Source organism: Ochlerotatus camptorhynchus, unplaced genomic scaffold (genome assembly GCF_037179485.1).
Source record: "Ochlerotatus camptorhynchus isolate MF236.1 unplaced genomic scaffold, CSIRO-AGI_Acam_v1.1 ptg000055l, whole genome shotgun sequence".
Classification (NCBI taxonomy): Eukaryota; Metazoa; Arthropoda; class Insecta; order Diptera; family Culicidae; genus Ochlerotatus; species Ochlerotatus camptorhynchus.
In genome coordinates, this window is record NW_027040545.1 from 1,385,277 (window position 1) to 1,412,129 (window position 26,853).

General features: G+C 38.2%; 1 protein-coding gene across 4 annotated transcripts in view; it reads left to right on the forward strand.

Annotated features, from left to right (window-relative positions):
* The window catches only part of norpA (no receptor potential A), a 180,611-nt gene that overhangs the window by 35,306 nt on the left and 118,452 nt on the right, over positions 1-26,853 (forward strand). For 2 of the 4 annotated variants that reach the window (XM_065239433.1, XM_065239434.1), the window contains exon 1: positions 6,162-7,359. The gene's annotated coding sequence lies outside the window, so the exon portion shown is untranslated. Of the gene's footprint in view, positions 1-6,160; positions 7,360-26,853 lie in introns of those variants that run through there. The other 2 variants (XM_065239435.1, XR_010520313.1) reach the window with 2 other exon arrangements.

Genomic DNA, 26,853 nt, shown 5'->3' on the forward strand with positions numbered 1-26,853 from the left:
TTATGAGGGTTCTGTAGCCCATGATTTAGACTTATAGAATGCTATAAAACCTCGATAAAACCTGCAATGTTACTTGGGCGGTGTCAATATTTAGCGACTGTGTTAGGGAAACCACTTTTTGCAGGCAATTGGTGATCATTTTGATCACAGTTTGACATTTGTGTAATTTTCAATAGTGACCTATTGAAAATTGATAAAGTATTTACTTTATCGGCTTCGTAGAAAAATTTACAATCGATTGGCTTGTTTAGAATTAAAATCCATCCGTTATTGACAGAGTTATAAGTGGTCAAAACCTGGCCTAATACAAAGATAGACAGAAAAAGTGTTTCATGAAGAATGCAGGGTTGCTTCCACTCACTTGCTATAGATGAGTGATTTTCGGAGTTTTGAATTCGTTAGATGTTGTAATGGAGATTTGTGTTGTTGGATGTGGGAAGAGATTGGAGGGCGGGTGTTTGACGCATAGAGGCTGTCAATTTCGCTTTCAGAGTGTCGCAGTCAGCGGTTTTATGATTCGTGAGCGCTCGCGATTCGTTGAATCGTTGATTGTGACTGCAAGTGGATTTGGCGGTTTTTGTGTGTCGGACGCTTGCTTTTTGGCCTCTTCTTGTGTCTAACATGTGCAGAGTATCATTATAGGGTCTAATGGTTTTGAGATTCCTGGTTGCGTGAAATATATTTGTGAGAATATCTTTTTGAGATTTTAGTAGTCACGTTTTGTTTGTAGTTTATATTTTATTTCTTTCATGTAATTATCGTAAATAATAGTTATTCAATAATAGATAGTTCATCCACTTTGACGCGAAGCGCTGTGGATTATGAGATGCTCGATGACCCTGGAGGGATCGATTTTGCTTACTGAGCAGAAAATCATGGATTTAACCCCAAGCTCTTCCACAGCACAATAAATCGCCACCATCATTTGTATATTTAACATCAACCTTGGAAACTATTTGCATATCAAGCGAAAACGTAGTCCTGCATTGTCGCGAAGCGTTATTGTTCTGAGATGCTCGATGACCCTGGAGGGATCGTTTTTGCTTACTGAGCAGAAAATCATGGGTTTAATCCCAAGCTCTCCGTCATAACTCTTAAAATTCATGATCACTAAACAAAATGAATATGTTCTTTCGATAGCCGGTTATCGAGAGATTAAATAAAAAATACATGCTTTTGGTTGCATCGCCAACTTGAGGTGAATCCTAACCGAATACCCTACCCAACCCCCATACTCCGTAGCACTTATGAGGGTGTCACTAAGTCGGTGGCCTCTCGTTAAGTAAGTACTACATCAACATTTCCTTCCCTATCTCTAGTTATGGTAAAGAAGGGCGGGGCCAGGAATAGCGACAGACATGCTTCTGTTACTCTTGTTTAGATTGGAACCAATGTTTACTCCCCAGCATTATTCCTGAAAGTAGTCTTGCTGAGAATTTCAGAAGAGACGTGAATGTCATAACAACGCTAACGCTATAAGTGGTCAAAACTTGACCACCCAATATGTTGCCGAAAGACGTAATCCTACGTCAAAAAAAACAAAAAGAGTTAAGATAATATATGATCGATCAATTAAAAGAACTAAATGCTCTTCACATTTGTTCCGTGCACTAGCGGTCCTACGTCAAGCTTCCGTTCGTGCCCCTTGGCACAGACCCTTTAACTTTTTTTTTACTCCTGGTTACTCAATCTTCACGGAAAATAATATTGTTGCCTTTCATTAGGCAAAAAGCAAAGATGATACTCAAGCTCAAGCATCAATCTTGTGGCATATTTCGCGCTATAGATATGATCAATAGTAAAACTAGTAACTCTATCGTCCCACCACCGCAGAGTAAAAACCGTCTTTTCTATATAAATGGAACTAATACTAACCCAACAGACGAAAGCAGGCAAAGAGAGTTTGTTTTTTGGAGCACTCATCAGTATGCGCGTTTCATCCAAGCATGCCGTTTCCAGTCTAGAGTAGGCATAGCAGCCAGCGCCGCCTCGCGCGATATCAATTTTATATGAAAAGGCCATGCAAGCAGCCAGCGCCTGCTACCTTACACCACGTACACAATCGTAGAAATAATTCAAAACAACATGATTCAATGTGCACTATCCAGATCCAGCTAACCGGGAGAGTTTCTCTCTTCGAAATTGCTGTAAGAGTAGTGGACGTGTGGGAAATGGTTTGATCGGTGTCGTATTCCACGAATTGCAAATATTTCATTCACCAACAGGAAGGTGGGATTACCTGTCTTTGATTAGGAAAGTATTGAAATCATGAATTCTATTTTATTTGGTACAAAGTTTTAAAAGTGGTATTGTTAGTGGCATAATCCAAAACAGCCAAAAAAATAATTATTGTTTCCATTTAATTCCACTGCAATGTTTGCATCTTGACCGATAGCCTAGAAAACTCTGAATTGATGACCTCCACACTAATAGCGAATTTGTTAATTATCGTGGTTGGAACCAGTTCCAACTCAGTGTGAAACCGAACTTTTTGTCAGTGCGAACCTGAACCTGAGGTAGGTTTTAAAAACAAACGATCAAACTGACGTTTGTCAGAAAACAAGCAGAGCCGATCTTGATACCCGATCCAGGTTGGAACTGAATAATAAACAAATTCGCTATAAGTTGAGAGCAGGGGAAAACTCGAGTAAAGCAAACCCCACACGCATCAATATATTGACGCGAAGGGGAATTATTGACAATAATATTGATGTGAATTCAGAAATATTGTCAATCTCGATATATTGACGTCAATATAGAATGTATTGACAATATGATTATTGTCAATAAAAGTAATCGTGTAGGGTCCACTTAAGAGCGTCAATTCCAGGAATAATAAAAATTATAGATGAATTTTAAAAGGTCCCATCTGCATCCTCGACTATCTCTTTAGATTGACATTACTGATTACATGACACACATTTTGAGCTATTTTTCCTCATAGTTTGATAAAATAAGGTATTATCAAGCATCCTAAATGTTTAGAGGGAATGTTTTTGCAGCTTAGCTATTAACGAAAGAGAAAGTCATTGAAGAGAATCGATCAATCCAGATACATCTTTCTTTCTTTTTCTTCGCATTTCAAGCTTATTGCTCATTGCATTTTAGCTTATTCCATGCTCGCAACTCAGTGTTCTTGATGGACTTCCACAGTTATTAATTTAAAGCTTTCGATGCCTGTACCATTTTTGTATTAGTATAATTATGTTGCAAGTGCAATATGCTCAGGGAAGACGAGCATTTTTACAACCCGAAAAATTCCTAGACCAGACTGGGAATCGAACCCAGCCTCCTCCAGCATGGTGTTGCTTTGTAGCTGCACCTTCACCGACTGAGCTAAGGGAAGCCCTATTAGATTGTTCTTCTAGAATGTAGGCTGTCTCAGTTGTTTTCTTTACAAACATACCTATCTACAAAAGCACATGCAATCATTGTAGTGGAAATTTTCCAATCCTTGAACAAATCTAGACCGGACCGGGAATAGAACCCAGCCACCTACAGCATGCTGACACTTGCTTTATAGCTGTGAGCTAAATGGAGGCTCCTGCTCATATTTTATATGAATTAAAGGGAAAATCAAAGGACTTTTAGGGGAATTAATTCAAATGTCCTAAACTGAGAATTTCAAGAACCATTATCAAAAAAAATCAAATGTTAAATTTAACATATGAAAACTTATTATTAAGTCAGTTTTTGAAACTTTAAAACATATTATAAAATGCAGCAAACTGGACTCCGAAGCCACAGAATTTTATTTTTTTGTCCAAATGTCGGATCTTGAATTAATTTCTGTGTCCAGGATTTTTTTAGGATCATCTCAGGATATCCTCAGAGTTCATGTCAGACCTTTTTCTGGTATTCCCATAATACTCTTGAAAATCTTCAACAGAACACGATTTAAATTTACTCTTCAATGCTCTTCAAATGTTTAATACCTAGGAATTCTACTGAAAATACACATGGAGTTCGCCTGAGTATTCTCCCGAAATTCACATGGAATTACCGTAGGAATTCATTTTTAATTCTGCTCAGAATTTCCATAGCTTCTATGAAATGGTTCTCAGAATTTCGTATTACTCTCTAAAAATTATCATCGGAATATCATTGGAATATTCCTCGAAAGCCTCTTCAAATTTTCCTCAGAATCCTTTTCGAATAATTCAATGACATTGTTTGGAATTATTTTGATTGAACTTATTTCAGAACTCCCTTTGAATTATGCTCCATCCCTTGGAATTCTACTCACAACTATTAAAATTCTCCTAAGAATTCATTTGCAGTTCTCCTCACAAATTTCTTTGAATTCTCCTTAAAATTTGTTTAGCATTCAAGTCAGAACTTTTCTCCGAATGCCTTTGAAGTTCTCCAGTATTCTTATAATTAATTCTAATTCTCCTCTCTATGTATTCTCCGAAAGCTCCCATGGAATTATGCTCCGGATTCTATTTCTCCCAGAAACTTATTGGAACTATCCTCAGAATTTCCTTGGATTTCTCCTTTGAATTGCCTTGCAGTTCTCCTCACAATTATCATGAAATAATCATCAAAATCATCTTCTAAATTTGCTCAGAATTTCTTAGGAATTAACTTAAAATTTTTTTATGAATTTTCATAAAAATTTCATTTGAATCCTATTCAGGTTTTCCCTGGAATTCTATTCAGATCTGCCTTGGTATTCTCCGATAGTATTTACATGGAATCTAGAGTTCCTCAGAATTACCTCGAAAGCAGATTTTCCTTGAGGTTTTCGTTTCAGTTCTTCCCAGAACTCTCTTGGAATTAGTTCATTAGAAAGTCCCATCAAATTCAATCAGCCTTGAAGATTTTGCAAGATAGTGCAAGATAGATAGTGATTTAATTTTCAAACCTGTCATCTTGAAAAAAAATTCAGAGGAAGTTTGAAGGAACTTAAGGCCCAAGCGCAATGACAGCGGAAGCGGAGAAGCCCGATCTGAGTAAGCCTACTTGTCGGATTGAAAACTAGTTAGAATCAGGCATGGCAATTAATTTACATTCATTGGCCTCTAACTTTTTTCATCAACAGAATTCCATGAAATGATGTATGAAGCTTTTGTAGGTTTTGATATTAGCTACAATCTTTTTGAATAACTCAAATCTGTATATCTTATGCATGATGAACCGGGGCAAACAGAACATACCTATGTTTTTCAGTGAATGTAAATTACATTCACTAAAAAATAGTAACAAGTTCTGCCCGCTCTAGTTCGTCATGCATAAGAGGTACAGATTTGATATATCGACAGTTAATATCAAAATCTACAAAAGTTTTATACATCATTTAACGGAATTCTGTTGATGGAAAAAGTTAGAGGCAAATGAATGTAAATGAATGCACGAAATGAATGTAAATGATTTGCCATGCCTGGTTAGAACCAACTATCCCGCATAAACAATAACCATAAGATGCGCCTAACCACCAATTCGGGATATCATCCCAATTTTATGTGGTATGGTCGCACCATCTAAGATATCGTCAGTATATGGTACGCGTTTATTAGGGTAGACTTCGGTTAGGCACCTTGATGTCATTTGTGACATATTGCGTTTGGGCCTTTAAGATGAGTTCGCAGAACTTTTCGGTGATGTTCAACAAACAAGAGAAGATCGCATAGCTTCTATTAAAAGCTCGAAGAACGTCCAGGGGAAGTTTACATGATTTTTAAGGGATATAGTTTGAGTGACTTCTAGGACGTATTTTAATCAGTATTGTACAGGACTATTCTAAACACGTTAAAATTAGTTCCAGAAGAAGTCGTGATTCCAGAACCTGTCACGTAGAAATTCAACCTGATGGATGAGTTACTCCCTTAGCTGTTTTTAATAGCCCAACAAACATTCGCATACTCGCACGGAGCTGTTGATCGCTCTACTTACATTCTCTCTTCAACCGACCATCATCGCCATCGACGTCGTTGTGGACGTCGTCGTGAACCAAACAAGCCGGACGATGCTTGAAACTGATATCGCCACAGTCTGTCACCTCCATACACACAACGTGCAGCTATAGAACTTTATAACACAGCCCCGAATCAAGCGCGCTCTCGCGGTTCTCGCGGACCGTAATCTCGCTCAGCGTTCTCTCGGCAATGACCAGACACCAGGCCATGTAGCGATACTCGAAAACTTTGACAGATGTTTTCGAACCAACAACGAGTCGTGTTCGTGTTTGTAGTCTTGATCACCGTCGCCGTCGTCGTCATTGGAGAGTGTTTAGTGTGTCTCTATCTCTAGTAGTACTTGAGCCCTGAAAGTTATACCCCACGGTGCGAGTTGTATCCGTAGTGGTCCCGTCTCTCGGTGTCAGAATCGAATCAGCCTGGGCCTGCTACTGGTGTACTTTAGACAGTACCTACTTCTGCTGGCGGTGGTGGTAAAAGAACCCAGGGAAGGAAGAAAAAGCCAACGAAAGTGGTTACTAATCCAGAACCTCGGAAGTGATCAGTGCATATTTCAGCGAGCCAGAGGTTGCCTACAGAGATTGCACCATATCGAAGATTAATTTCCCAGGGATTCATCGCGAAAATGTCTGTGCAGTTAGGTGAGGCAAGTTCGGTGGCGTCCAGCTTACTGCCACAGTCGAAGGTTACTGCGTTCGGAATGTAAAACTGGAAGCAAACTATCATATTCAAGGGTTCCTAAGGTGTTAAAAGTTCTAAAACAAAAACAGCAACTCAACCAGTGAATAATATAGTGGGCCAAGAAAATTTGCAAGCCTGACAACGGAGCTAAAGGAAAGGTGGTGTATTTTCCAAATCGCGAAAATTTTTTGGGAAGTGTGAGTTTTCCTTCGCCCGTCTGGGAAGAATCAACAGCAGCAAGAAGAGGCGCTGCTTCAAGTTTGCTTGGATCTTGCAGTCCTGTGTGTGCCTCCTCTGTTTCTGTGTCTGTGTGATATGCCGTTGCTACAAAGTGCGTGCGGGAAAATCTGAGAAGAAAACTGTGTAATAGGAAGGAAAACTCCAAGTTAAGAGGCGTTTTTCTGGGTGTTCGTTTTTCCACCGTATCCGACAGTCGTAGGTACATGCAGCCTACGTGTGTGTGTATGTGTAAGTGGAAGTGAAAATTCATCGGCCGCAGTCCTCAGCAAGTGAGAGCGAGCAGGAGAGTAAGAAAAGAACTTAATTGAAAAGTGATTCATTATTGTTATTATTGGAGGGTTGGAATTAAAACACCACCCACCGCCTACTGCTACCGTTGCTACGTCGAGCGGGGGATTGGAAAAGTTCATCGTCACTCTGCTTCGAGCAAAACAGGAGGAAAATAACCCCAAACCATATTCAACGGAGGCAGGCAGAAAATCCAATTCTCTCCCGCGCGCGCTATTTAAGCAATTTCAAGGTAAGTTTACAAATATTTACTCTCGTAAATTCTGTGTTCGGTCCTCATATCCATACGTGCAGCTTCCTCCCAGCTTGGCTGCGGGGGGTGGGGTAGGCACCATGAGAAATGAAACAGAGAAAAAACACAGTAACAGTCAAACAGCAAATTCAAAAAGAGAAAAAAAAATAACACAAGAAGGTAAACAAATATTACCGGCTTGCTCAACCACCACCATGCACTCGTCGTCGTCGTCGTCGGCGTTGTCGCCATCGTAGATCGTAGCGTTATCTTTAGTTGTGGAACGTGTTGTAGGGATATCGGCACAAATAAACAAAAAAGTGCGAGTGCTGATTAGTAGGCTGTATGTTTTATGTAAATCGGTTTCGTATCTCGACCGTGCGCCTACTGCGATTTGGTTGGAAGTAATGATGGTTTGTTTGGATCGCAGCTCACTCAGCGATTGATTTAATCCAAGACATTTCAATTAATCGTCTTGATTTATAGAACCGGTTTCCGGTTGAAAGCAGTGCGAGAACGTGCCACTGTAAACGGGGTAAAATTTCAACGGCAATCACGGCAACCGCGGGTAATTGGAGAAATGTTTTCGTAGCGGTTGATGCTTGAATATATCAAAACAATCATAAAAAACCCGTTTGAAGGTTAAACTGCTTTATGATTGTAATCGTTAAAACAATCAAACCATAATTCATCCCCAAGTAAACTGTCGAAAACAAATTTGTGGTGATCATTAGGAGAACTTCTTATCTTTCATAAATGAGTAGATTTTTTCTTATTATGCTTCTCAGGCACGCGTTTTGTCGGTTCTTAACATTGTGTTCTTTAAAGAACTTCCACAGTTATTAGTTGAGAGTTACCTATGCGAACCAATGCATGAATTTGACAATGATACTCCATATCCAGTGAAGTCTTGACAAATTCTAGCGCAATAGATAGACCGGAACGAGAATACAACATCCTATCATCCTATAGATTTCGAAATTGAACGAAGACGTTTCCCTGATGATGAGCAAATCTAAGACGGGGAGTTTGCCGTGTCTCTCATCTTCATGAGTAAATTTGATGTCCTTGTTAACGTTGCTTATGGCCTCCAAAGTTTTTGATAAATCTTCCCTTTTGAGAATGCAAAAAATGTCATCCACGTATCTATACCAACACTTAGGAACTCATACTGCACTGGCCCTTTGAAGTTTATAGGGGAATTACTAGAGTCCTGTAACGTTTGCATTAAAAAAGGACTTTTTTTTCGGATGTTGATAAAAAAAACTTAAGACAGATAATTTCATTTGATAAATTTCCCAAGGAAGGTAATTATTTAAGCTTACTTGCAAGCGGCCTTCCGGCAATTAACCGGAACACTCGCCATGGCGTACGAAAACATGCGTCTAGGCATGTTTTTGAGTTCTTTCTTCGTTTTATTCATCAATTCCACCTCAGTTTTCGCAACAAAATTGTTGGAGTAGATCTTACGCTTCAGGTTGGCCCAGAAATTCTTGATGGGACGCAGCTGGGGGACGTTGGGCGGGTTCGCCGACTTGGGTACTACATCGATATTTAGCCGCTCCTTCTCCTCCAACGATCGTTTCGAGTAGTGGACCGACGCCAGATCCGGCTAGAACACCGCGTCTTCGCCACTTCCGGCAGACATTTCGTACTATAAGTTTCCCCGTTCACGGCCAGTCCGGAGCGAAAGAAGAGCGACTTTGACATCCCCTTCTCGCTGATTGTCAGCCACAGCAGCACCTTCTTGGGGAACTTGGTGTGTGAAATGAACTTCACCTCGGAGCTCATTTCCTTCGTGGGGGAAGTAAAATACGAAGTGCCCTGCCAGTCGTTGCCATCCAGGGTGAGATAGGTCTCGTCGTCCATCACCACCGCCACGTCGCGATTCGCTGGGGAAAATGAGTTGCCCATCTTATTCAGCCGCTGACGCTGCGTCCTTACCTGCAGCTCCGAAACCAGTGGACGTGACTTCCGCTTTTTGACATGTATGTTCATGTTCGCCAGGTACTTTTTCACTGTTTGGCCGGTTGCACCGACCTCCCGGCCAAGCGCACGCAACGATGTAGCCACTTTTCCCTCGGTCTTCTTCTTCAGCATCCTTTGGAGCTTCTTGTCGCTCAGGGTCGTCGGCCGTCCGGTGCCAAGATGTTGTAGATGCCGGAACGGGCGGATCCGGCGTCCACAAAGTGCCGCACGATGTCCGTTTTCGACGCGACGGGTTGCCGTTCTTTGAACGCGCACACTTCTGAACGGAGTTGCTTCACTGTTTTTGCCATCACGGTTAGAGTTCGACTGATAGAGCTGTCAAATTTTGTCTGCTGACTCATGGGTTACGAAGCAAGCTAGATCCTTTCCGATTTGGATGAAACTTTTCACAAGTCTTTGGCATGAAAGATCATGCAGACCAAGACAACATTTTGACTCAGAAGTCTGCGAAAAATATCTGTGAATGTCAGAAATGTCTGTAATTGGGCTACATATAATTAGCAGAGTTTTGTGTGACGGGGGGTTGTCATGAAATAGATGCGAAATTTGAAATGTCAGTAAAAGTCATGTTCGAGCAAAACAGACTTGCTTTTAACTAGTTGAACCTAATTGGAGTTGGGAATGCATCCATTTACGCCGTATACGTTAAAAGCAATTAATAAAAAGATACATTACTATTACACTCATATTCTTGAAAACTTAGTTAGCTCATAGACTGAGTAAAAGTTTCCGACTTTTCACAGGGATTTGTTTTCTAATATGAGCAGCATCTCGATGTACATATGAAATTAGTACACGGAAAAAGTTATCATATAGTTTCCATTCAGAATGCACATAATATTTTTCCATTAACAAAACCAATTATTTCTATCTGAATTTCACATGAGTTCTATATGATAAATCACCTAAATTTCATTTGACACATAAGGTTCATGTGATTTTGTGGTTGAATATTTTCCATTGGACATGTGATTTATTCTTTGAGTGTATACTTCGAGAATGAGTAAATTTTACGTCGATTTTTGTCACATTCGAAAAGATTTATGAGGCTCGGAAAATTTTACTTAGCCTACAAGTAGTGTAGAAATCCGTTAGTTACTTAGTACTGGTCCACGCCAGCAGCGGGGGAACGAGCACATCTTAGTGAGAGATTCAAGTTTCCACCACCTAAATATGGAGAAATCGACAATCAAAAGAGCAATCTATAAGCTTATAAATACGATTCTAAACACTTCGTGGCCTCTTTCAGAAGTATCGGGTACCCCTGGGAAGTGGACAGATTCTGACATGCGCCGAAACACATCGTGCGATACCTCAAATCACAAGAAGCTCAACATAATGATTAGTGCAAGTATTTATATTGATTTTCCATAAAACCTAATTGAAATTCATTTATGGAAGAGAAAAAATTGTAACGGCTGAAGTCGAGGAAGGAGCAGTGGATCGACTCGGATCATTGACGGATTGATTCTGGCCAGCAGTTTTAGATTAAACATGCCTGCACAAATATAATACTGAGACTCAGAAATGAAACAAACATAACTTATAGCTTACCTGATCCTTTGAAAAAGTTCGTTATGGGGTTTTCTCTTGGGTTCACTTTGTTTTTGACGTAGAACTACGTCTTTGTCGACTATACTGGGGTACAAATCAAAAAATATGTGTGGTGAAGTAGTGTTAGGTTTTGAACGCTTGTAACTTTGACATTTATAGATGAAATTAAAATCCAAATACAACAATCGATAGGTAATTACAACAGGAACCTGCTGAAATAAACATTTTTTCAATTTTTCTGTAATAAATCTTTTGAAAAATGTACAAATAAATTAATCACTGTTTTCATGAAAAAAGCGTTTTTCCCAAACCCAGTCATCATAATCGAGTACCACTTGGTTGCACATCTTTCTGAAAAGATATAAAACAGCACTGCTTTCGCGCTTCTACTCATTACCGCTTCGGACGGCTTGGTCCTGTAGTAAGCAGGAGTAAGTCTGTGGTTAAAGGTGAATTGGATCCCGTTCAACTAAGGGGCTGTTCATTAACTACGAGGGGGAAGAGAGGAGTCAAGAATCTCAAAAAATTGTCTACTAAGTTAATGAACAGTCCCTAATACGAAACGCAGAAAAGTTATTTATGCAAAACAACCCCCTGAAAAAAACATGGACTTTAACGATCATATTTTTCCGGGAAATAATTTTTAAGCAAACTACAATGTGATAAAAAAAGTTTAATTCCGGTAATTTTTTACCCAACTACTGCCCAGAGAGCTTCGATCACATATCAATATGTTGATGTTATTCTGTGGGTGATTTATAACCAACTGACTGTAAAACCTGGTATATGCAATTAGATAAACATCCGAGGTCCATCATTTTTACATATTCTGCACAAAATATACTTTCTGCCCCGCCCCATTCATAAAAAAAAAACGGTGGGAAATCCTGTCAGGGGCGGGGCTTAGAAAGTATTTTTGTGCAGAGGGGCGTCGGATGTTAACCCAAATGCATATACCGGTCATCATAGAGAAAGAAGCTCTATCTACTATTTCCAATTGGGTTCTTTAAGGGTATTGAGGTGAAGGCATATTCGTAATCTACATTAAACATGGAACCGAAATCCGAAATTTGTCAAAATTAGAGCACTGGAACTATTATAAATAAGTGCAATTACATTAGCAAATATCACCATCTTAGCGCCCCTCAGTGCGACTTTGTTTGGGAGCAAGCTGTAAATTTGTTAGTGTGTCAAACAGTGGAGTTAATATTTTGCTTTAAACTTTGATTTAGAAATCGTGATGAAAATTTACGGTTTCGAAGAAAAAAATATCGTTGTCCTCAAAAAACGAAGCTCTTTCAGATGATGTATAAAAATGGACACGCTTTTTTTTTAATTAAAGAACCCAATTAGCGCAATTACTCATGTGTGATTACGAACCAGCGTTTCAATAAAATCCTATTTTGAGAACATTGTTCATTTTTTGGTATTATTAGAAACTAGAAAGTTAGACTTTTTCACCAAACACACATTTTTCATGTCCATATGTAATATTCAAAGAAAAAAAAACATGGGATACATTTAGACGCAGTGCAAAAATGGCATGAATAGGTCCAACCAAAATCCATTACCCTACACCGGGGCAAGTAGAAACGCGTGGGGAAGTTGAAACGGTAGATGTAGCTCTTAGCGGAAGTGAATAATCACTGAGATTATTTTTAATATAGTTTGCGGTAGTACACAATGCCTCTCAAAAATAATTACAGTGAATATTAACTTCCATTAAGAGATACACGTACTGTTTCAACTTGCACCGTTGTTCCTTAACTATGATGTTTACTATCAAAACAATAAACAGGTGGATAACCTGTATACAAGCTTTTGATCTGACTTTGAAATTCAATAGCTGAATCCCCTAATTTTCAATTAATGTTGTACTAAGCACCTACATATTGGAAACTAAACGTTTAATTTGAGAAAAGTCACAGTATTCTATTGTGCGATTATTCTACGAACACGCTGTAAAGTACATAATGATGATGCATGATAATTTTATGTTAGGATTGTCCTCCAAATTAGAGAACAAAGAAGTGATTAAACCCCGTATGATCGTTATACCCCTTCCCCCCGTACTTCGTTGACATATGAACCAACATTTTATTCAATATTTAAAGTACCGTCTTCTGACAGGTAAAACAACTGCCTGTTGCGTTATCATAAAATGCAATCTTCACTTTCTTCTCTGCTTCAGAAACCTAACTTAAAACTAATGATTGAGCTACTGAAAAAAAATTAATGTAATTTTTGGCAATTGTTTTATCCCACAACATGCATGGCGTTTTTGTGTACTATACTGAATGTGCAAATCAACAAAAACTGTGCGACGAAATAGTGTCAGTTCCTATTGTAGTCGATGTCGATGTAAAATTTAGTGTACATTGATCACAGCAAAATAACTCAATATTGATCAACCCAAGGTGGTTATGTGGGGGAAATTCTGTCAATTCTTAACCATTACATTAAATTTAAATACATTATCTCATGCGTAGTATGAACCGTGGTCTGATTATGCTAACATGAATTGTCGCGAGTTTTGAACCATAACCGAAACATTGAAATACTTTAAAAAAAATAAGATAAAGTATAATAATCAAAAATTCAATTTTGCGTAGTTCTACGTCATACTGCGGTCATGTCCAGGACACAACCCTTTAATTTATTTTTCTAGATTTTTTTTCACATTTTTACGCCTCTTAGTCAGGTACAAAACGGCGAAAATGGCTGCTTCATTCAGTACTAAAACCAACCGGTGGAAACTAACGATTTTAAATTGGCTCACTACTTGACTAGCCTATTGGCCCCAAGCAAACGATTAACGTACCCCATTGTAGTCGAAATTCTAGTACTACACTATATTTGTTTTGATTCGCTATGAAAGTTTGACAGATAAAATGAGGGGTTCGTGAATTTTCCTATGCTTCGAGGGGTGCATCGATTAGCTTGGGACCGAAGATAGCACCAGAGCTGAGCCAAAAAGTTGAGCACATTTCTTCGGGACCTTCTGGTCTTAGAGTTACCTCTATGCTAAAACTGCATCCGGGGGAGGGTTTTCTCGAATAAAAAAAATGAATAGGATAGAAACACACTGTCCGTTTCATTCACTTTTTCAGTGACAGTGACTACTGACTATAGACAGTCAAGTTATAGACCGGCCAACGTGAGTTGACTAAAGAGCCTGAATGTTTAAAGAGACGACTTGTCAAAATTGGAACAATCAATTATCTGTCAAAGTCATAGGAAAAGTTATTCCAATCGAGCAGAAGACCTGTCAAATCGTATGCAAAATGTTCGTTTTGGATAAAACATGGCAGCACATTGACAGGTCTATAACTATGACCGTCTATAACAATGCACACTGGGGACAAACTCGAAACAATGTGTTAAAATTCAATAACTTCGGTGCTCGCTGGAACAAGAGACTAAAAAATAGTCATTCTTATAGAAAAAGTCTCAGGAATCGATTGGAGTGGGTTTCATCTTGGGCACGATAGGGTAAGTTGGGGTTTTCCACAGTTTTGCCCAAAAATCTCCTATTTTGCATGATTTGAATGCTGTACCGATGATATAGACGGATGATTTCTTCGGCAAAGTTGATCAGGAGGTCAAGAACTGTTAAATGATGGACAGAACAATTCGGAATTCTTCCGCTAGGCGGCGCTAGTGAGCATTCGAAGTGTATATGTTTGTGCTGCTGTATTTCAAGATCCTGTCTATTTAGACGGATGATTTCTTCGGCAAACTTGATCAATTAAGAATTCCTCCACTAGGTGGCGCTAGTGATTATTGCAAGTGAATATATTTGTGCTGCTGTATCTCAAGATCCTGTCTATTTAGACGGATGATTTCTTCGGCAATGTTGATCAGGAGGTCAAGGACTGTTGGATCATGGACAGAAAAATTCGGAATTCTTCCACTAGGCGGCGCTTGTGAGCATTCAAAGCGTATATGTTTGTGCTGCTGTATCTCAAGATCCTGACTATTTAGACGGATGATTTCTTCGGCAAAGTTGATCAGGAGGTCAAGGACTGTTGGATGATGGACAGAAAAATTCGGAATTCTTTTGCTAGGCGGCGCTAGTGAGCATTCGATGTGTATATGTTTGTGCTGCTGTATCTCAAGATCCTGACTATTTAGACGGATGATTTCTTCAGCAAAGTTGATCAGGAGGTCAAGGACTGTTCGATGATGGACAGAACAATTAAGAATTCCTCCACTAGGTGGCGCTAGTGATTATTGCAAGTGAATATATTTGTGCTGCTGTATCTCAAGATCCTGACTATTTAGACGGATGATTTCTTCGGCAATGTTGATCAGGAGGTCAAGGACTGTTGGATGATGGACAGAACAATTCGGAATTCTTCCGCTAGGTGGCGCTTGTGAGCATTCGAAGTGAATATGTTTGCGCTGCTGTCGGTAGTTTTTGTTTAGGATTTTTATAAATTATTCATACAAATATCAAAGCCAAATCTTCTTCTAATCGCGGTTGATGCTGTTTACTATTTAGTAACATGAACAAAAACAGATTTCATCAGTAGTATGTCTTGCTTTACATTAACGCATTTCCACGCTTTTACTAATTTTCATTCAAGTTCAATTTAAATTGGTTCGGCATCCGTTGTTTTTTTGAAAATTTAGCACTTCGCTCAACAGGTACAATTTTTCCGAACTGGTAATTTTTTTAATGTTCGACGGTATCGTATTAAAAACGTTTCTTCGTTAATTTATGCTGTTTTCAAAAATTAGGCACGCCCAAGGATTCTTACCTCGAATATGCTTTCAAGCCACTCGGCATTCTTCTTAAAGAATCGATCCTTACTGTACGTTTTGAACCATCGCCGATTAAATTGACCAATCTAAAAAAAATGGGAATGACACTGATGAAGACTGCACATTGTAGTCGAAATACGTATCTGTCATGGATACCAAAATTAATTAAGTGGAATTAAATGGAAGATAACCTTTTTTGCTGTTTTATTTAGCATTCCGCTAACAACCCAATTTCATTACTTCATTATGATGGCTACCAAGCCTTTGGGGATTTTCCTTATTAGATAGTTGTATAGATTTTTCTCCTTTAGCTTACTTAAATCTTTGGTTTTTATTAGTTAGGTAGGTTCCGATTCAACACATTGTAGTTTCATTTTTATACCTGTGATCTTGACTTTTTTACCTAAGGGATGAGTACTTAAGGGGGTTAGATTTTGATAAGTTCTTTAGTGGGAATGACACTGATGAAGACTGCACATTGTAGTCGAAATACGTATCTGTCATGGATACCAAAATTAATTAAGTGGAATTAAATGGAAGATAACCTATTTGCTGTTTTATTTAGCATTCCGCTAACAACCCAATTTCATTACTTCAATATTTTTTAATTTTCTACGAAACCCATGCGCTATTTCAATGGTTTTATTGCACCAAAGTTTACCGTAAACATCGATCAATGGGTTTTGATGGGTTTTGAACTTACTCATAAGCTGGTTATTTTCCCTGAAACACTAAGAACTTGTTCCGGCCGTATCTCCGGAATTGTATGACCAATTTTGAAACTATTCCGTAGCGATCTATGTAATCATAATCCCGAGCAAAGTAAAATATCAAATTGATAAAAAGTTCTATGACCCGGTCATCACTTTTTGATAATGTCCTTCAAAATACCTCAGCTGCGAAACCTGCCGAAACATGTTCAAGGAGTTACTGCGCATCGTTCTTGCTCTATTTGGATGTATATAAGAAGCTCAAGTGACGTTCTAGGTCATCCAAAGCATTCTGTAGTTAAGAACATTTGACAACCAAGGCCTGCACAATGTTCTCAGCGTCGAAACATCTCATGATCAGTTTGATGTATATATGATGCTCAAGGTTACCAAATTGTCCTTGATCTCAGATCAAATAATGTACCAGGTCAGTCATAACCGGTACATGGCCCTTACTGCCGTTAGATGACAAAGTGACGTAAACGCCACCATGGTTAATTTTCACTTTTCTTCATATTCATAATCTATACCCTAAGATACACCAGAAAACAGTCTCTTCATGATAAAAATGTGTTTTGGAAGCCTGGAGACAAAGTGACGTAACCATACATTTTCGGAGAAAGAGTAATATGTTTTCACTCTTTCTACGGATAAGTGACGTCCACGATATAAGAATGTTGAAAATTCAAAAGAAATTTTAAACAGTAAGGTTCATATTTTCTGCTTAATTTTGACATTTTTTAACAGAATGAAATTTTTTTTGGCAAATTTTTATAATTATTGCCAGTTTATGCACCCAGGTCCATAACTATATGGACATCATTTTCGTTGTAATTGATGGTGTATGAGATGTTCTAGGTTCTCCAAGTTGCTTTGGAGTTCAGATTATTTGATCTACTGGCTCAACCATGAACTGCACGATGTCCTCAGCGACAAAACCTACAAAGACATGTTCATAAAGTTTCTGCGGATCGTTTTTGATTTATTTTGATTTATAATCAAGGTTCTCCAAATTGTCTTGAGCTCAGATCAAATGATTTACCTGATCAATCATAACTGATACAAGGTCCTTAGCAACTAAACATCTCCAAACAACATCAATTTAAGGTGTATTAGAAGTTCTAGGTTCTTCAAATTGTTCTAGAGGTCAGATTATTTGATCTACTGGATCAACTAAAATCTGCACGATGATCTCACCGACAAAACTTCCAAAACACGTTTATACAGTTTCTGCTGTTCGTTTATAGTTGATTTTGAGGTGTATAAGATACTCACGGTTCTCCAAATTGTCCTTGAGTTCAGATCAAATTCTCATCCAGGTTCACTGATTCAAAGCCCTTTGTATTAAAACATCTCCAAACAGGGTTAAACATATCATGCACATTATTTACGTTTGAATTTGATATGTTTAAGACGTTCTAGGTTCACCAAATTGTCCTCAAAACTTGTTAATTAGGCTACCATTCGCATTTTAGTTTGATTACATTCATAGATCAGGGGGCTTCCATAAGCTCGGCCGGTAGAGCCTGTGACTATAAAGCAAACCATGCTGGAGGTGGCTGGGTTCGAATTCCGGTTGATCTAGGATTTCAGATTGGAAAATTTCTCGACATCCTTGGGCATAGTATATTATTGTACTTGCCACACAATATACACATGTAAAAATCGAACAGGCTTGGAAAGCTTTCAATTAACAACTGTGGAAGTGCATCTAGAGCACTAAGTTGAGTTCAGGCGTTAAGTTACAGTTGGGACGTAATAGCCAGAGAAGATCAGGATCTAGTCAGGAATCTTGAGAATAGTCAGGATCTTGAGATACAGCAGCACAAATTTATTCACTTTCAATAATCACTAGTGCCGCCTAGCGGAAGAATTCCGAATTGTTCTGTCCATCATCCAACAGTCTTTGACCTCCTGATCAACATTGCCGAAGAAATCATCCGTCTAAATAGTCATGATCATGAGATACAGCAGCACAAACATATACAATTCGAATGCTCACTAGCGCCACCTAGCGGAAGAATTCCAAATTTTTCTGTCCATCATTCAACAGTCCTTGACCCTCTGATCAACTTTGCCGAAGAAATCATCCGTCTAAATAGTCAGGATCTTGAGATACAGCAGCGCAAACATATACACTTTGAATGCTCACTAGCGCCGCCTAGCGGAAGAATTCCGAATTGTTCTGTCCATCATTCAACAGTCCTTGACCTTCTGATCAACTTTGCCGAAGAAATCATCCGTCTAAATAGACAGGATCTTGAGATACAGCAGCACAAACATATACACTTCGAATGCTTACTAGCGCCACCTAGCGGAAGAATTCCGAATTGTTCTGTCCATCATCCAACAGTTCTTGACCTCCTGATCAACATTGCCGAAGAAATCATCCGTCTATATCATCGGTATCTTGAGATACAGCATTCAAATAATGCAAAATAGGAGGTTTTAGGGCAAAACTGTGGAAAACCCCAACTTACCCTATCGTGCCCAAGATGAAACCCACTCCGATCGATTCCTGAGACTTTTTTCTTTAAGAATGACTATTTTTTAGCCTCTTGTTCCAGCGAGCACCGAAGATATTGAATTTTAACACATTGTTTCGATTTTGTCCCCAGTGTGCAATGCCAGCTCGTTCGTGTGGTGGATTTGAAAACGCGCGAATTTCTAATGCCTGTTGCAAAATGCATCGCATGTGTAATTTGATTAAAGATGTAAAACAGTGTAAATAAATAAATTAAAAAAAATCCCTTGATTACAAAAGTCTGTAAATATCTGTGAAAAAAACTGAAATGTCTGTAAATGTCTGTAACGAAACAAATGTCTGTGAAAAAATTAAAGTCTGTAAATTCACAGACATGTCTGTAAATCTGTAGGAACCTCATAGACTAGTCAGTAAAGGCACGGTATGACCAAGCCGGAGGCGGCGGGTTCGATTCCCGGTCCGGTCGAGGGAATCTTTCGGGTTGGAAATTTTCTCGACTTCCCTGGATATAGAGTATCATTGTGCTTGCCACACAATATACAAATTCATTCATTGCTAATTGGCATCGAAAGCTCCCAATTAATAACCGAGGAAGTGCATTTAGAACACTAAGTTGAGAGCACGCAATAAGCAAATATTGCGGCACTAAGCAATAAGCTTGAAATGCGAATAAGAAGAAGAAGTCTGTAAATCTGACATCTCTACTCAAGACACAACTTTCAAAAGGGCGTGTTTTTACATATGCAATAAAAAAGAAATAATTCGAGAGCCATTGATTTCATAGAAATTGATAAGAAGTTATAGGGAATCGCTTGGGCGTTATAGGCCAATCCGCTGATTAGCCTTACCCTGCATGAATTTATTCTTGCATTATTTAGACTGTTTTTTAATGCTGAAATTTTATAGAGATTTGGATTGTACTCAGGGTGGCCGTCTTACCCCGTCTTCTCTTAAGAGCAATTTGTGGATGCACTGTTCATTTGATGCATATTCTAGTTGATTCGCGTGTGTACCTAGCCAACGTGGGAAGTAGCTGTAATATAAGCAGTCCTGTCAGGCCGACTGACTCCTGTCATTTCGTAAAATTGACATATGAGTTTAATCAAAATGCAAATAATCCTCACAACGTTTCAGTGTACAAACTCATCTCAGGAACCGGCATTGCATAAACACCCTCAGCAATCGTCGAATGGATGATCAGCGTCTCTAAGTCGTTTATCTAAAAATAATTCATACAAACGCCATCACCACCACCGCCGCCAATCATCAATAGTCTAGCTAAATAAAACACCTTACCGAAGCGTAAAACTTGAGACCACTTCAGCAGCAGAAGAACAAAATAAATAAATCATTTCCTTTAGTTCTGAATTCCGACTTCTTTTTACTTTACTTGTTCGTGGTTCTTTCACCGTTCCAGCAGTTCCACGCCAAGCGACGAATCGATCAGACTCAGACTTCTCCGATTGTTTATAATGGTTTTATGATTGGAAAAAAAAAATCAAAAATATGGATCAAGAAATTTTTTTGTTATTTAACTTTTTGATACCTTTTCTACTTTTTCTACTCAATTAAAAACAATACCGTGTGTATTTTTCCCTACAAATTTATCTCATTTCGATTAGAAGTGACGTTTTCATGCTACGATTTATTTAAAAATGCCATTTTTGAAAAAAAAAGAAATTGTGCCAAGTTTCATGCAAATCGGAGAAGGTTAAGTCAAAAATTCAATTTTTTTTTGTTTTGCTCTTTAGCCTGGAACTTCTCCATACCTTAACATTGAAGCAACCGGCAGCCTCTGTTTTACGTCATATTCCACACCATTTCGGAGGCCTTTCACTCTCTCTTTCTCAGTGTGTCTTGTCTACCGCATCCAAGTAGGTTTATCCAAAACTTCTCATCGGCATGGTTTATTCATGTCTCTAGAAGTAGGTACATAGCAAGCGACTGCTCCGAAAAAGAAAAAGAATTGCGTGCGATAGGTACGTACGTATATCCCTTGACAATGACTACTTAAAAATTTGAACGTTCGTCATGAGCGTGTAACCTTCTTCTGAGCGCGAGAATGCAGCAACAAGGACGCGCAATCCAAGTATAGTAAACCCAGACGAAGTGAAGCGAAACAATATCGACCAATTTTCGAACGTGCTCGAGGGGCCATTCGGATCGCGTTCCCCCGGTGATACTGTTCGACCCATGTGGGAAATTAATTTAAAGCTAGGGTAAAGGCACTATCATTGGACTTACGATACCAGGTCATGACTGACAAGACGCATAAATATGTATCACCAAAACAGCAAAATGACTAAATATTACAGAAAGACGTTTGTTGAACTTATTTTTGAAAGGAAACAAGCGTATAATGCGGTCGGTTTGAAAAATTCTATGGTCACTTTTTCCCATACATTTCATTGGTACCATAATGAGCATCTTTTCCCAGACATTTAGAAAAATCAATCGCCGACAACTCCCATGGAAAGATGCTTTGAAACCATTTTTTAGGGTTTGGATATTTAACGAACTCTGGAGATAATCTTGAAGCACTGATGTAAAAGTCATGATTTCAAAATCTTGCGACAGCTATTGGCCATCCATTTTTAAGTACAATGCAATTAAAATTATTCCAAGTTCTCGACACATCACTGATGTGTTGAAAATGATATGGCTGTGGCCATCAATAATGTGCACAACGGGTTTTGGAATGCTGTTGCCGGCGCCGGTGACTGTTTTCTCATCCCAATGGGTCTAGATTCAATCCCAGCCGAGGTCGGTGGGATTTTTGTGAAGCATAAAAATCTCTGGTCACGTTTTCCTTCGGAAGGGAAGTAAAGTCGTTGGTCCCGCCTCGTGTGTGTTGGATGGGTGCGATATCCTACGCAGGTGAGGAAGCTGCCTTCCTGCACATTCGATGGCCGTCAATGGATGGCAATCGATGTCCGTCGGTGATTGACACTAGAGAGGATCTAGTATAAGAGAGGAGCGGACTGGCTGGTTTTGAGCCAAACGAACTGTCAAAACCAGATCCAATCGAGCAGCGCCTATCTTTATTGCATTGGCAGTGTTGCTAGAAATCACCTAGGCATAGGGCATACAGGACTGGTAGCAGGTCACTTTTTAGTGACTTGGTCACTATTTTGAAGCCAGTCACTAAAAAGTCACTTTTTACACCAAAAAGTCACTAAAGTCACTATTTCCCTAAAAATAGTCACTAAAGTCACTTTTCACTACTAAAATAGAGCGTAATTTAAAAATATCAACAGGATGATTAAATTGAGTACTTGGCACTAAGAAAGTCTACAGAAGTTTTAACAAAATACGCATATCTGTTAAACAATTGAAAATTAAAACCGCAGAATTTTAGAACACCAGGAAACTATTGGAAAATGTTTTCAATTTCAATTAAAAATCACGGAAAATATACCTTCTTTTTCAGAAAATAAATTGTAAACCTTGGAAACTTTTCAAAGGTATTTGTTTGTGATAGATTTTCAAAAGCCTTTCAAGGATGATTAAGAACTTTAAAAAATCCAAAGTAAATTTTAAGATAATTTCAAAGGATTCTAGGGATGACACCAAGATATATCAGAGAAGAATACCAATTACAGACTCGTGTAAAATAAAGTGCTTTGAGGACCGATTTCTTCTACTCCGCTTAAATCTAAAGCCAGGTTTACCTATATAGTTAAACTTGGCTTAACACATACGAGCGTCGCATTTGATTATTGTTTAAATTATAAGAGACGCAAAATTCAACTCCGAAATAATTTTGGAAATAATTCCAATATAATTGAGAGTGCATTTTAACAAGAGTTCTGAGAAGAATTCAATGATGATTGAATGAGGATTCTAGGTCAAATTCTAATAAGAATTCAAAATTAGTTCTGAAATTTTGCTTAAAGAACTCTGATGAAAATTCAATGAACTCCAAAGATGGTCTCTGCGGATAGTTCTAAAAGAATTCTGGGGTGATTTCTGAAGATACTTCCAAGAGAATTCTAATTCTAAAGAGTTCGAAATAAATTCCGAGAAGAATTCCAATGAAATCGAATTTTGAGGGTTCAATATCAAAGTAATTCTGAGAGGAGTTTCTGTGATGGATTTTTGTTTTGAGATTTCTGAGGAAATACTTTGGGAATTCTGAGGAGAATACGAATTGAATTTTCAATTTTATGCAGGGGAGAAGTCCAAGATTATTCTATGCAAAAATTTCTGAAATTTCTGAGTTAATTGCATGGAAATTCTAAAGAGAATTCTAATAAATTTAAAATGGATTTATGGAAGGAGCCTTCAGGGAGGTCCTAGAAGAATCAATAAAAAATCGAAAATAATCTATTTTAACTAATCATGTGTTATAACTTCATGCATGAATTTAACGATTTACATAGTCGAAGATGCTTAACTTCAAATATCAGACTTAAAGTGGAGATTTTATACGATTGATTAGGAGATTAAATTATAGATTTAATAGTTCCGCTATAGTAAGGCAGTGTGAAAATTGTATATAGAATGTAGAAAGTGATCAAAGGACAATTTTGAGGAAGGTACGAATCGGGTAGTTGTTTACGTCAGATGGCGGCTTAAGTGTGAATCAATCGATAGAACTGTTTCCGCACATTGGCGGTACATGAGCAAATTGGTGATCATCCCTTTTGCCAGTAGTGGCAGGGGGAAACACCTCTCGCCATCCCGCATTAACGGAAGAGCTTGGCAAAGGAGACGCTCTACCCGATTCGTACCTCCTCAAAAATGCCCTTTGTTCACTTTCTACTTTCTATACAAAGATCTCACACTGCCATACTATAACGGAACTATCAACTGTTTACTTCCATCTCCTCATCTATCGTATAAAATGACCACTTAAATTATGACGTTTGATGTTAAGGATTTCCAACTACAAAAATCATCTATTTCCAAGAATTTTGTTGATTGTTCTGCAAAGAATTTCAAGAATGCAATATTATTTTTGTAAATGCTTATTTGCCTCTAAGTTTAAGAGAAGAGGAATTATTCTTTTGAGATCATTCTGAAGAAATTCTGTGAAAAGTTCTTAGCGAATTATCAAAGTTATCTAACTATATATATCTAAATCAAATTCAAGGTCATGAAAAATGGGAATTACTATTTGCTAGTCATCATGTATAACGTGAGCAAAAGTAATTTTTTCAAATCACTTCAAATGCTCTTCACAGGAGATTCCGTTGTGAGATTCGATTAAATTAGAGGAATTTATGAAATTTGATTTTAAGTTCCATGACCTAAAAAGTTTATTTCAATGTCAAACCGTATCTGAATTTCTAAGTTACCATATAAATGGTTACTTATTTAGTATTTACAAGTCACTATTTGGTCACTATTTCCGTAATTTTAGTCACTAAAGTCACTACTATTATATCGCATCAGCACTACCAGCCCTGGGCATAGGTTGCCAAGGCATATGTTTTGAATCCGCTCCTCTCTTATACTAGACCCTCTCTAATTGGCACTAGATTGTGGAACAAAGACCGACGTTAAATAAAGGAAAGAAGAAGAAGAAGAAGGAATGTTGTTACTTTCATCGAATGAATGAAAAACATTTTGAATATAATCCCAACCGAAGTCATCCAACCACTCTTGGCAGTCGCGTCCACATGTGCAACCTGTGCACGACACAGGTGTAAATAATTAAAAAAAAATACGTTTTGATTTTTATAGATTTTATGGCCACATTATAGCTGTACTTCTTTACCCCCTGAATATATTGACGCGAAGGGGAATTATTGACAATAATATTGATGATGTGAATTCAGAAATATTGTCAATCTCGATATATTGACGTCAATATAGCATGTATTGACAATACGATTATTGTCAATAAAAGCAATCGTGTAGGTTTCACTAAAGATAGTAATGGAGAAAGAAAGCGCAAAAGCTCGCTCTCACTCTCTTGTCAGTTGTAAATCTATCAATCAAATCTCTCCGATGCGCTGGTGCGCCTGTCAAAACTTATGAGCTTCGCCGGTTCATTCTGATAGTGTTGTTTTGATGAATAAAGAGTTTATAAATTAAAGTTTGCTACCCAGGGGACTTACTGAATTATCTCAAAATTTTGACACTGTTTTGTATCAAAAAATGTGTTCGAAAGTGTTTGACGGATATTCTTCATTAGGCTTCAGTCGAAAGATAACTCTTGGACTTCCTTGTGTTAAAAACGAGAATTAGTTAAGTTTTGCAATTCCTCCTACTTCGGTTAACACGAAAAGGGCCATACCAGTTTTGTTTACACAAGATGATATGCCATTCAAATGTTACGTTAATGACTAATATAGTAATAGAGCATATGTCCTTCGAATTCATGGAGCATTGAAAAAAAAAACAAAAACTAATATGAGGTGGTAAACTATAACGAACAAAGTTTGGTGCACAGGTAAAAAAATGAGGCACGCCACGCCTCTGACTCTTGGATTTAACAATTTCCTACTTTGATGGAACCGAGTCAGCCACTCCTTTAGGAATTGTTTTGTATGGATACATAATTGTAGGAGGTACTACCATAGAGGTAACTCTAAGACTAGAAGGTCCCGAAGAAACGTGCTTAACTTTTTGGCTCAGCTCTGGTACTATCTTCGGTCCCAAGCTAATCGATTCTCCCCTCGAAACACATGAAAATTCACGAACCCCTCATTTTATCTGTCAAACTTTCATAGCGAATCAAAACAAACATAGTATAGTACTAGAATTTCGACTATAATGGGGCAAGTTAATCGATTTGCTTGAGACCAATGAGCTAGTCGAGTAGTGAGCCAATTTAAAATCGTTAGTTTCCACCGGTTGGTACTACTTTACCTGACGCAGAGAAACTACAGGGTGATTCGGAATAACTTTAACTTTCAGCTATACTACATATATAACAATCTCTCTCCCATTACCTTAATTACCAGCCACATTTGTCAAGGAAATTAACCACAGCTGGCACCCACGCTTTAGTTCCAGCACTGTTTGAGTCCTGGCGATGCGTCTAAGCTCTGATATTGAACGGATTTTCCAATCATAGTTCCTTTGTACTTCTACAATGATGCGAAAAATAAATGTTTCATTCTAAAAGGTAAACAATTTTTCCGAAAGCTTTGCAAAATTTGACAGTTGTGGTAAATTTTGCTTTGCCGATCTCACGGTAATTACTCATTTTCTCAAGCTTCTGCATTCATTTTCTATCAGATGTCACTGCTGTTGTTGGTGGTGACATCTATCGGAAGCTACACATAATCTATTTTCCGGTAATTGTTCACAGAGGACAGTGCAATGAAAAACATATCTGGCACCTCTATATATGCATTTAGATTAACATCCGAAGTCCCTCCTTTTATACAAATTCTGCGCACAAAAAAGCTTACCCCTCACTGGATTTCCCGCCGATTTCTATGAATGGGGCGGGGCAGAAAGTACCTTTTGTGCAGAATATGTAAAAAAAGGAGGGACTTCAGATGTTAATTAAAAATGCATATACAAAGGTACCAGACAAGTTTTGAAGTGTCAGGTCAGGGGGTAAGTCAGTCTGACACCTTGTGTTAAACATATCAAAAACTCTTCAACACACTGAAACACCCTTCAACCACCATGAGAACCAATTTTTCAATTTTTTCTGGCAGCACTGCCTAGATCCAAGAATGTTTACATTCGTTTGATGCCCTTTTTTGTTTTTGTTGATTTTTTTTCTGAAGGAGACATCTTCCTCCAGCAATCGGTAGAATTCCACCGAGGATTCCACATAAAACTGATCGGGACATGGAAGTAACACTCACTCCCGCAATTGGAACATTGAAAAAAACAGACCATTTAGCCTCTAGAACAAGCTATAATATCTGCAACTGTGTATGAATGAAGGAGCGGATAATAATTATCACGTCAATTATTGACTGATAGCTGAAAAGAGATATTTCTTTCTAATTTGGTAGTCATTCCATATACACAATACCAAATCAGAGAGATCCATCATACCCAACAAACATTGAATGT